The sequence below is a fragment of the Dipodomys spectabilis genome, unplaced genomic scaffold (assembly GCF_019054845.1).
Source record: "Dipodomys spectabilis isolate Male_0828 unplaced genomic scaffold, ASM1905484v1 ptg000085l, whole genome shotgun sequence".
Classification (NCBI taxonomy): Eukaryota; Metazoa; Chordata; class Mammalia; order Rodentia; family Heteromyidae; genus Dipodomys; species Dipodomys spectabilis.
Window position 1 is genome coordinate 8,926,477 of NW_024870762.1, and position 13,131 is coordinate 8,939,607.

The 13,131-nt window shown below is 39.2% G+C and overlaps 1 long non-coding RNA gene across 2 annotated transcripts; it reads right to left on the reverse strand.

The window, feature by feature from the left end:
- Positions 1–1,338: 1,338 nt before the first annotated feature.
- On the reverse strand, positions 1,339–8,247 carry LOC122111362. Of its 2 annotated transcripts, XR_006148006.1 has the most exons (3): positions 7,870–8,247; positions 7,448–7,631; positions 1,339–4,246 (listed from the first exon to the last, which is right to left on the reverse strand). It is a non-coding gene; the product is annotated as an uncharacterized LOC122111362 (long non-coding RNA). The 2 variants fall into 2 exon arrangements; XR_006148005.1 differs by lacking the exon at positions 7,870–8,247 and having other exon boundaries at positions 7,448–7,700.
- Between the last annotated feature and the right edge of the window lie 4,884 nt (positions 8,248–13,131).

Consider the following 13,131-nt stretch of genomic DNA (forward strand, 5'->3'; position numbering starts at 1 on the left):
CCAAAATGGCACCTTGCATACCTAGTTCAACAGCACAATCAACCTTGACTCTCCTCTCCCAAGATAAAACTTAGTAATCAGGAAGTTTATTAACTCACAGGCAAGTACTACTTCACATTTAAGTGATAGAGATATATGCTTCTATTTGGCAATTCAATACCATTAAAAATGTCAGTACGGAAATATAACCCAATAGCCTCAAAGATAAAGCACCAAAATTAACAGAAAAACTCCCAATATAAATGCTTAAATAAATGAATCACACATAATATGAGATTCTTATCTCCAACTTACTATCAAAAAGCTGGAAGTGGAGCTGTGGCTTAACTGGTATAGCATTAGCCTTGAGCAAAGAAACTCCAGGACAGTACCCAGGGCCTAAGTTTGAGTCCAGGCCAGCACCAAAAAAAGAAAGAAAGAAAGGAAGAAAAAAAGAAAGGAAGGAAGGAAGGAAGGAAGGAAGGAAGGAAGGAAGGAAGGAAAATATACCTTTACTACTTAAAAAAAGCCAGGAATAAATAAGAAGACAAGGAAAGAGAGGAAACAGGTACATCACCTATTTTTAAGAGATTAAAAGAAAATTGACAGTCATACCATTTCAGTCATAGCAAAATACAAGTAGAAGGAAATTGAAGGGAAGATTTATTGTAAATTAAAGTTGAAAATTGGTGTCAATGTTTGCTGAAGAGGGAATAGAAAAAGCAGCCAGATTTCCTGGGGTGGGGTGGGGGATGTTAAATTGCCAGCCCCGTATTTTACTATCAAATTCCTTAACCAGACTGTAAGTTGGACATAGTAACTTATCTCAGATGATTATTGTAAGGAGTAATAGTACTGTATGTAAGATGCTTCCATGAACGTTGTCCAGCATGTGTTTAGTGAGCCCCACTAAAAAGACTCCCTAGTCAGGTGCTAGTGGTTCACACCTGTCATTTTAGCTACTCAGGAGGCTGAAATCTGAGGATCTTGGTTTGAAGCCACCCTGGGCAGGAAAATCCCAGAGACTCTTATCTCCAATTAACTAGCTAAGAGCTAGAAGTGGAACTGTGTGGTTCAAGTGGTAGAGCACTAGCTTTAAACAGGAAAATCAAAGCAAAATTTTCAGGCCTTGACTTCAAGGCTCAGTAATGGCACAAATAAACCAGTGAAACAAACAAAAACAAAACAAGGAGTCCCTGCAAGAGAGCAGGGTGCAAAGTAGGAAAATAATTAGAAAGAAATAGAGTCTACCTCTAAAATTTTTGGCAGTCCACTTCAAAGAAAAAACATGTTCGAATGTTGGTTGGAATTTTGTTTGACCTATGAATTAGCGTAAGAAGACTTCAGAGTGCATTTTTGTATGTTTTTGTTCATAAAAATAATTTATTTAGTTCTGCACAATACCTTGCAATATAAAGTTTTATAATTTTCTACATAAAGTATTTTCCATATTTTCTCCATTTTTATGTGCTACTGTGAATTTTGTATCTTTTTGTGACATTTAATGTTTGAGGCTGATCATTTAAAAAGTGATTTAACCTGTTAAGCTTTCTTGATCTCTTATTATAATAATTTATTAGAATTTTTGATTTCCACATCATTTATTGATAGCTGTAGTTTTATTTCTTCTTTCTAATCATTTCACAACTGCTTCTTGTATGATTATTCTGGCTAGGCCTTCCAGTATAATGGTGAATATATATAGCAAGCACTTCTCTTACATATTTGATGCTAATAGGAAAGTTTCTTGAGTGGAATGTTTGTTCCAGGTTTTATAGATCATTTTTATTAAATGCATCTTTTTCCTACTCCCAGTTTTCAGGTTATACTCCTCTTTCCATTTTATTGAAATATATATAGTAGCTGGGCATGGTAGCACATGCCTGTAATCCTAGAGCTTGAGAGATAAAAACAGAAGGATCATAATTTCCAGGCCAACTTGGGCTACATAGTGAAATCTTGTCTTAAAAAACATAAAATAAGAAAGAAAAAAAGGGAAAAATTGTTATTTATTCTTCATATAGCCTTGAAAGAGTTGGCTGCCTCCAACTTTTTAATTTACCTGTATTTTACATTCTAATTTTAGTATCTTTATCTTTTGACAAGTCCCTACCATTTAATCAAGGGTCTTATGTCTCAAGATTTAGCATATTCAATGTGATTGCTTAACAGCTGCCCCAGAGTCACCTGATCTCTGCTGGACTTTGTGACGTTCACATGAGAGGTATATCCTCCTCCAGGGCCTGTCCTGGCCCTTTAGACTATGCAGAATAGGCTTCTTATGATCACAGTAGGATCCTGTACTAGAGTCTCCTGAAATGTTTTTTTTCCAAATCAGATTCAGTATCCCGCTGAGCTGTCAAGTGGCTTACTAGTAATGGCAACTATTCACAATTTGATGAAGACCATTGTTAGCATATCTGTTAAATCAAAAGTATAAGTGGGCATTCTATCCTCTCTGAAGACTCTCAAACTGAAGTAAAGCACGTAAAAGATCACTCTGATCCAAAAAGAAATCTAAGTCAAGGAAATAGTCAATATATACTCAGCATTTGGGAGACGAAGGCAGGAAGATTGCAAGTTTGAGGACTATCTGAGCTATAGGACAATTTCAGGCCAGCTTGGGTGAGACCCTGCACAAAAAAGCAAATTAAAAAAGACTCAAAGAAAAAAAAGGAAAGAAGCCTAATGGTTGAGATGAAAAAGAGCAGGATTATTTTTTTTCTACATGAATCTACGTTGGCTCTATTTCTCTACTGTGGCTCTATTTCTCTACATGTAGAATGTAGGCCCTAAATTCCTGAGCATTTAAAAATTACATTAAAAATTAAGTTTTAAAGCTATGTTATGTAATCTTACTTGGCTAAGTCAGAGCTCGAAATATCAAAATTCTAAAAAGTTATTGATTAATTAACCCAGGGTCCAGAGTCCTTAAAAATGACTTAGGGAAAAATTTACAAGAAAAGAAGATCTCCTCTGTAATGGACTTAGATTTTCCATACTTAAATTCCAAAAAGTGAGATAAAAGAGGTTTGATTTCTCTGTCTCTCTTTCTCTTTCTGTCTCTCTGTCTCTGTCTCTCTCGCCCCTCTCCCCCTTTCTTCCTCCCTCCTTCCTTTGTTGTGGTACAAGAGCTTCTACTTCATATAGATAGTATCATTTGGCTTTTTTACTCAAGGCTGGAGCTTTACTACTTGAGCCATATTCCTAATTCTGTTTTTTGTTTTGTTTTGTTTTGTTTGGCTAATTGGAGGTAAGAATCTCTTGAAGTTTTCTTTGACTGCCTGTTTTTGAATCACAGTCCTCAGATCTCAGCTTCCTGAGTAGTTAGGATTATAAGTATGAGCCACCAATGATTGCCTAGCACATTTTCTCTCTTATAGAAAAGGCAATAAAACTTAATTGAAAGAAGTATGTGGATGATATGTAATAAATGTCCCACCAAATTCAAATTCTTGGGACTCCTCTTTCTAAATCACTGATATATCAGTGACAAGCCCTATCAGGCTACCAGGCCTCAGCTAGCTGGGAGATGATTTATTCTCTCACCATACAATTTAAATAGCTATAGTCAAAGTCAGAATAGAAGGGAGATGTCAGGGCTATAAACTAAGAGAGGATTTAAAGGGCAACCATGAGTAGAAGCTATAAAATCACAAGAGCTCACAGAAATACTGAACCAGATTCAACTTTTCACAGCTAGAGACTGATCCCAATGCTCACATAGGGAAAGGAGTCTGGGTTACACACCAGCCCAGTGTATTCAGAGAGCTGGAAATCACCACCTACAAAAGTCAGAGACATTGCTTCACCTAGAGGTCAGGGAAAGCTCAGCTATATACAGTTTAGAAAACAGATGATGTTTTCAACTTCTAGGGTGTTTGTGATTCTTCTCCTTTTCAACCTTTTCAAAACAGACATTAGAGATGCCACAAAGCAAAGCAACCCAGCAACATGCAGATATCTGACCCAGGGGACATCTGTAGAGTTCACAGGAGGCACCCAAGAGAGAGTCTGAGAAGCTCTCTGCAGCAGAAAAAGCAGAAACTGCAGAAATAATAAGGATTTCTCCATCCAAAGGCAGCATTTGAATTTCCTCAAAGGTCACTTGGATAAAGCCCTTTTCTTTTAACCTGTACTTTGATACTTCTCATTAATGATGATCAGTTTAGCAGTCATGCATCCAAATTATAGTATCTTCTTCCAATCTCATTAACACTTCTTCTTCTTGGCCAAGAATTGACGATCCAGTCTTTCCAACATATAACTGAAAATAAAAACACAGAGGCTGATGTTCTGTGAAGAAATCATAATCCTGTCACTTTCCCAGGAATAATTTTGGAGTGGCTAGATGATAGAAAACTGACATTTAGAATGTTTTAGTCCAAGCAGAATGCTATAGAGATACTAAAGTCTCATAGCCAAACTTATACAGTAACATTGGAGAAAGACTAATTATTCCTTGAAGGAAGAGAAGTTCTTCATGTTCACTGGGACCAGGGTGCACAAGACAAATCAGGTTTGAACCACCTCTAGTTTGCAAATCTTTGGGTGAAATATTTCCTAGTCTTGGTAGAATCAGAACAATTTCACTAGAATCACAAGGCTTACCTTAAAAAATGATTTAGCCAGGCCATAGAATTAGCATGCTCAAGGTCAAGATTTAAAGAAATATTCTACTAAAAAAGATATATTGATAGTCCATGAAATGAAGTTCAACTTCATTAGAGCAGTGCAACTAAACCACAAGTAAGTAACCCTACCTGTTCCTTAGAATCTCCAAAACTTAAAAGGCTGACCAAACCAACGTAGTAAGTATGTAGAGGATCTAGAAGTGAAGTAAGGAGGTCAGGTCTGGCCAGCGCCAAATTGGCTAGATGGTGGATGGTAGCATCTGGCCTCTTGTCTTCATACTGGAGGAAGGAAAAGCCCCTGCCGCCCAGATGATGGGCATCCCAAAACCCTGGAAGCAGGGGTAGGCACTTGGCTGATAGGTTACTGAATTTGTCAGTTCAGTGCCTAGGACTGGGAATTTCCTGTGGATCTTCCCCCTGCTCCAACACTCTTTAGGCCCAGATTAGCACAGGTGCCATTATTGTTAGCTTCTCATAGCTTAGCACACTCCACTTCTTCCCCTTTCCACAGCTTAGCTCCCTTCCTAGGCAACACCAGGCCCATTTAGTAAAGGCGGTAAATAATCAGCCTCCAACCCCCCTTTGCCTCAGGATGGCACTTCTCTGGGGCAGGATGGCACTTCTCTGGGGCAGCTACCACTATATAAGGCAACAAGAGCCCCTCAGAGTGACCTTCAGGTCTGAGCAGTTGCCCCTTATCTACTATTTGGGCAGGAGCCATAAATCCTAGTCCGCCATGATGAAGCCCTTGGCCCTCACGTCCACTCCAGGGTCTCCACCTCCTAACCCCTTCTAGCCCCTCCTAGGCCTCCTAGGTTATATAGGTCACCTCCGACAATAGCCGGTGCTTCTTTTCACTTTTCCCTTGTGAGAAGGGGTCTTGCTGGTCCCTTTCCCAGCAATAAACCTTTCTTTGTTCTCTGTACCTAGATGTCTGCGTGGTTCTCTGGCAAAGTCTACTTTACCCTATCAATTATGCCTTGCTAGGTGTGTTTCCTTTTGATCTTGTCCTGTATCCTGTCTCCTGGCTCGTCTCTTGTCATCATGGCATCCCAATTCAGCTCTCCCTCAGAGCTGAATTGGTTTGTTGGTATTGTTTTTGTTCTTTCTTCCCTCTCTGGCCTGTTTCCTAGCTGTGTTATGTGTATTTGGGGGCTGCAGGTCTTTGTAACAATGGGTAGCCTACAGACTGCTAGTGTTGTAATAAAGACTTCAAAATTCCATCTTCGAAAATGTGGCTTCTGGGATAATTCACCTTACAAAAGAAGTCTTTTGCATTGCTGGTGAAAATGTACAATGATACAACTTCTTTGAAAATAGTTTGCCATTTTACTAAAAAGCTAAACATGTATTTATTATATGATCCATATATTCTACTCCTAAATATGTATCTATTAGAGCTAAAAACATATGTCTCTATAAAAATCTGTTCATAAGGACTTTACTTATGATGGCCCAAATCTGCAAACAATACAATTTTAATCAAAAGGAAAATGGATAAACAAGTTGTAATATAGCCATGCTGTAAAATGTGAAATCAGAAACAGAACAAAATGATTAATTATTAAAGATAGGGATTAAAGGGAAATTCCAGACCCGAAGAAGGAAACAATAAACAAGTTAAACATCAGGTGACTGGAATGTGGAAAAGCCTGGAAACCAGAAGGCGGTTTGGCCTTAGATTTAGTAAATAAGATATTTTGGGGGAGGTGTGAAAGGTGTCTTAGTAAATAGGATGCTTTTGGGGATGTGTGAAAGGTGTTTTGGTAAATACTTGCAGGGAATATATTTGTAGGAGCTGGGATTCTATAATGCACTAGCAATGAACTATTATTTTACTCATCAATAAAAAGAAATGAGTTGTTCACATATATAATGTGGGTTGAATATCAAAAAAGATTGTACTAGGTTAAATAAATTCCTGGAAGATACAAATTAATCTTCATCAGAGAAAGCAGATCACTGCTTCTCGGAGTGGAAGGGCAAGAATATGGGGAGATGCTGAGAGATACTTCAAGAAGACACTAAGAAAAACACTTATAGGGAGTAATATATTCATGAGTTAGTTTATTAGTGCCAGAGCTAATTACATATTTGCCCCATCTTTGTGAGATCCATACATTTAATTATTTGAGAACTCAACATAACCCATATCTTGTAGTTCTATGAACTACATAGCAATCTCCTTGGGGATTAAAACTCCTAGTATTATCCAGCAGTCATGCTTTTGTTAGTTCTCTTCTATGAGGAGAGGTGAAAATCTGTTAGTTACTTCTATAACTCTACAGACACATCATCTATGACAGAAGGAATCATTGCTTTACGCAAACCTAGATCCCCAGGAATCTGTTGCGCATGTGCGCACACATGTGAGTGACACTCATGGTGACCAGAGACTGAGGATTGCAGAGGAGCACAGTTCTGAGATGACTCACTTCTGTAGTAGCTCCAATAATGAAGACAGTAAACTGCCAGAAATTTAAATCTAGGTTCATGATTTACCTACTATGTCAAGTGTCACCAGCAGTAAACGTGTACTCTCAAAGGAAAGGTGTGATTGCAGGTAGATAAGAAAGACTCAAGAGTTAAGAAGGAAATCAGGATGCAGAAGTTGAAATGTATACTCAAAGGATCCTGGGTCTGGGATGGATTGGAAAACACGAGGTCCAGCATCAAAGAAGAACCTGATTTTTTTTTTAAAAAAAAAAACGATGCAAGAGCCTATTCCACATTATAGTCAAAGCAAAGGCAGAGAGATCAATAAGGGGGGTAGGGGGGGAAGTGCAGATGTGGTGGATTTGGTATTAAAAGTCACTGGTTTACAGCTTATTTACCTGTGCTCTGGAACCAGGTGGTCTCTTTCAAATGCTGCTTCCCCCTGTGGTTGTGAGGAGCTTTCTTCCCCAGGCCTCCCTTAGTCTTTCTGTTCTCTGGTAGGTACCACCTGCTTTATTTTCTGCTATGCCAGGAAGTGGCAACGAGAAAATCCTCAAGTAGCAAAAGCTAAAAAGATAGATTCTGTAAAGAGAAACAAAGATAATGCCAAGTGGCAGCCAGCGCCGCCGGAGCTCCAGCCGCCGGCCCTGGGATCCGCAACGGCCTCCGAGCCAGCCCGGCCGCCGCCCAACCGCCGGGGCAGGAAGGGAGCCGAGCCGCGGCTTGAGCGCGGCCCGCGAGGCCACCAGGCCACCGCCGCGGCCGCGGCCGCCGCCGCCGCCAGTCTCCCTCGGGCCTGGCCCCGACCGCCGCTCCGTACCCCGCGCCCCAGAGCCCGGCGGTCGGCGGCGCAGCCCCGGCCCTGGAGTCCGGGAACCTGGGCAGGGACGCCGCCCCCGCCGGCAGTGAAGACTCCCGAGAAAGTTCTCGCCACCAACGTCCTTGGCACTGTGAAGTGGTTCGATGTCAGAAATGGATATGGATTTATGAATCGGAATGGATGTATTTGTACATCAGACGGCCACCAGGAAGACAAATCCACGGAAATGCCTGCGCAGTGAAGGGGATGGCGAGACAGTCGAGTTTGCTGTGGTTGGAGGAGGAAAGGGTGCAGAAGCAGCCAACCGGGCTGGCCAGGATGGAGCTCCCGCGGAAGGGAGTCGCTGAGCTGCTGACCGGCACCCATAGGGTGACCTAAAGAATTAATGACCATTCAAAAATAAAGCACACCTACGACCTTACCACCACCAAAGAAACAGCTAACAGTAAAGTCGACGACTAACCAAGTGGACATTAGAATGATTTGCTATTATCCTTTGTGAAACTAACAACTACAAAAGGAAAATGCCAGCATTTTTTCCTGCAAGCTGCAATCCAGGAATGCCTGCACAGAATGCAAGACAGAACCCTCCCAGTTTCAACAATCACTAGGATATATATATATATATATATATATATATATATATATATATATATATATATGATGATACTATGAATTGAAAGAAGAAATATTAATACATATGGAGAGAACCCCTACCAAAGAAAATCTGAAATATATAGTAAAGGATCCCCCCCCCTACACCTTTTTTTGTTTATTCTGGATGCTGGTGCTAAAGTTCCAAGGGTCATAATTTAAAAAAGAAAATGTTATGCCCATGTTATTTATGTCTAGAATGAGGGGAGGATCTAGTTTTTGATTGCTTACATGACTCTCTTGGAAAATGTACAGTAAGAACTTCCTAAAAAATAAAATTGTTGCCCTTCAAAGGAAAAAAAAAGATAATGATAAGTAAAGCTTTTCTATCAGAAGTAATTGAAGCAAGAAGGCAATGGAACATCTTTAGTCAATATGTGGAGTTTGTTCAATATTAGCAATGCATACAGCTTAGGTTCAGTCTTAGGAAATCCTTACCTTAGACTTATCAATGCACAGGTGCAAAAATAAATCAATGTAGTGATCCTTCCCATCAGAGTAAGAAATATTCAATTGCATTTGGTAATCAGATTGCACATTCTGATACAACCATATCTCCCCAGTTCTTTACCATTCTGCTGCAAACCAACCTGGATGAATTTTCATTCCCAACACAATCCAGGGATATGAAACACTTGGTACAAAAGTCTGATATCTACAAACATTATTTCTATCCAAAAGAACTAGCACTTCTTTGTAAGTCCCAACTCTGTGAACAGAAAATAGATGAAGAAGCCGGGCACGGGTGGCTCACGCCTGTAATCCTAGCTACTCAGGAGGCTGAGATCTGAGGATCGCAGTTCAAAGCCAGCCTGGGCAGTAAAGTAAACCACCAGAAAACCGGAAGTGGCTCTGTGGCTCAAGTGGTAGAGTGCTAGCCTTGAGCTGAAGAGCTGAGAGGAACAGCGCTCAGGCCCAGAGTTCAAGCCCCACAATAGACCAAAAAAAAAAGAAAATAGATGAAGAGCCTGGAAATTTTTCTTGTGCTATGAAACAAAAAAGATATCCAAGAGTACAAGGTCATGGTATAATGACATTGAAATCAGCTTGAAGGGACAATTTGATGAGGCCAGATGTCAGTGGTTCGCAAGTATAATTCTAGCTACTCAGAAGGCTGAGATCTAAGAATCACAGTTCAAAGTCAGCCCTAGCAAGAAAGTTGAATTAAACACCAAAAAGCCAGAAGTAGCACTGTGGCTCAAGTGTTAGAGTGCTAGCCTTGAGCAAAAGGAGGTCAAGGATAGTGCCCAGGCCCAGAGTTCAAGCCCCAGACTGGCAAAAAAAAAGACTGAAGGAATCAGAAAAAAAAACCCAGCCTTTTACAAACTTATACAATAGATTTCAGCAATATTTACTTACAGCTGCTAAAAGACATAAGTGAAGGTTGCTAAGAATTTTACCAAGTCTCAATATATCTAGTAATTTACAAGATATAGCAAATAAAGAAATATATGTGACACTAAAAGGAAGTTGGCAATCAATTATGAGAGACACTCTGCAAATGACCTAATTTTGTTGTTTTTAAGTAACAGCAAATATAAATTTAGGGAGAGGATTGTTACAGAATATTATAGAATAAGAGCACAAGAATACTAACAGTTAAATGATGTATGAATCCTATTATGGCCTTTATTTAAATCAATCAAGTATAAAGAAGACCAGTTTGAAGGAATTGCGAAAATTAGGGATTCAATGACATTAGGAGATTTTGTTTATTTACTAGATGCATGATGACATATTAGTTAGGCTTTAAAAATTCCTAATGAATTTGATATCCATGCCAAACTTTTTATAGGATACATGATGTCCTATCTAAGATTTGCTTTAAACTATGACAGTAAACAATCATTGGATGCGCAAACTCCAATGGTCCAATATTGATCATTGTTGAAGCTGGTTAATAGCTATATGGTTATATTAGCCTATTATACCCTTTTGTATGTTAAAAATTTTTCATAGTAAATATTAAATTTATGAAGTAGATCAGATAGCCCAGATGAAGCAACTTCAGAGGCTCATAAAAGTTACCAAAAGTTTTGGAGCCCGGGAACAGAAGAATAGCTTTGTCTTTATGTAATCAGTACCCAGAACTTCGGACACTGACGCCAACTGGGAGTGTTTGTTCCAGATATGAACATTGAGCAACTACTGCTGACTTGGGGCTTTCAATCATTAAAAGGACCCCATTTCAGAATGTAAACTTGTTCAACCACTTTGGAAAGCAGTATGGAGGTTCCTCAAAAGACTTCACATAGAGCTCCCCTATGACCCAGCAATCCCACTTTTGGGCATTTACCCTAATGTTTACAAACAAGACCACACTAAAGCTACCAGCACAACTATGTTTATTGCAGCATTATTTACCATAGCTAAGATATGGAACCAACCCAGATGCCCCTCAGTAGATGAATGGATCAAGAAAATGTGGTATATATACACAATGGAATTCTATGCCTCCATCAGAAAGAATGACATTGCCCCATTTGTTAGGAAATGGAAAAACTTGGAAAAAATTATATTAAGTGAAGTAAGCCAGGCCCAAAGAAACGTAGGTCCCATGGTTTCCCTTATTTGTAATATCTAGTATATGTATGAGTCAAGCGGAAAAGGTCAGATAATGTGATGTCAGGAAAATGAACCCTTAGATGTGTATTTTAATGTTTTTTTCTTTCATGCATGTGTTTCTAACACATTGATAAGATTATCTCTTTGTTGCTTTGTATGTCCCTCCTCCACAGTATAACCCCTGCTTTCACTATATTTGATGTCAGTATAACTTGTGGAGGAGATGGGGAAAAACCAGTTGTTTAAGGATACAGGTGGACCTGTTGCAACAATGAGAAGTACAAGTTGTCATGTCCAAAACGAGCTTTACAACATTGTTGGGGGGGGGGGGGAGGAGAAGGATTGGGATTAGGGGGGGAGGGGGGAGGCTGGGAAGGGATGTGAAGGATAAACAAAGGAGGAGGCTGCAATGCTTGGTAAGAAATGTACGCATTATCCTGCCCATGTAACTGTAACTCCTCTGTACAGTATGTTCACAAATAAAATTAAATTAAATTTAAAAAAAAAAAAAAAAAAGGACCCCATTTCCAGAAAGTACCTGACATTGCTGGTTATGGTAGTAGGACAGGTAGTACAAACTTCCTGGAATTCACAAGGAAGAAACAACACAAATGTATGAATAATCAAAAAACTAACTGAATAACAAAACATAAATCTTGGGCAAAAAGGAAATATTTTTTTAACATTTCTTTAGAGAGAAAATTTTTTTTAAAAAAAATGGTTCAATTTATGGAGCATCTGCTCAATTCCAAACATCTAAGGATCATTTAAAAAGCAAAGTAAAAGCCTGGCCTTGGTGGTTACTGCTAAAATCCTGGCTACTCAGGAGATCTGAGAATCGTAGTTTGAAGCCAGTCTGGGAAGAAAAATCAGAGACTCATCTCTAACAACTAGAACTAGAAGTGGAGCTATGATGCAAGAGGTAGAGTGCTAGCCTTGAGCAAAAGAGCTCAGGGACAGCACCCAGGCCCTGTGTTCAAGCCCTAGGACCAGCACAGGAAAAACAAAACAAAAAATCGTAAGTAGAGCATATTGATGCATGTCTAGAGTCCCAGTGTTCAAGAGGATGAAGCAGGAAGTTCCGAGTTCAAGAACAGATTTGGTTTGTACAATTAATATACAACAAAAAAGTGGAGTATATCTTTCTGAGTAAGTACTTGTCTCTAAAAATAAAATGCATAATAAGATAAACAGTTAGGAATCTAATAACAAGACAATTTCTGACACAGGGCTTAGATGTTCCTGGATAATCAGTAGCTCATCTTCACAGTTTCAGGTTAATTTGACTGAAGTATATGCATGTATGGAAATACCATAATGCAAAACCTTTGAATAATTAATAAATACTGATACAATAAAGGAAACAGCGTACATCTTTCTGAGTATGTTGAATGTCAAATGGATATAAACTTTTAAGGGGTGGTAAAGGATGGGAGATGAGAGAAAGAAAAGAATGGAGATGGGAAAGAGAAAGGGAAAGAAATACAGAAGGAAGAAGGGAGGGGAAGAAGGAAGGAAGAAAGGAAGGAAAGAAGCTGTGAGGGAAGAAAGAAAGGGAGAAAGTAAAGGACATTTGCAGGGCATTTAGAAGGTCATGAAAGCTTTAGCATTGGATACTGGGACCATGAGACAAGGACAAGGGGGTTGGGAACCAGTGCAACAGTGATATAAAACAATATGTTGGAAATGATCTGTACAACTTGGGGGAGGGTCAAGGGGAGGAAAAGTGGGAGAAAAATGAGGGAGGGTATAACAAAAGAAATGTATTCACTACCTTATGTAACTGTAACCCTTATGAATATCACCTTGACAATATTTTAAAAAATCCTTTGGAAGGAAAATTCTACCTCCTGGATAAAGTTAGAGATTAAAGGTATCTGTTTAATAAACTATGAAATTGCTAACAAATTCCGAAGAAGCTTCTAGTTCCATGGATTTTTTTTGAAGACTCATATGTCTCCTCAGAAGACTCAAGACAAGGGTGAACATAAAGTTAAAAATTAAACTATTAGCTTTGGCATGATGAGGTCAAAGGACTTGGTA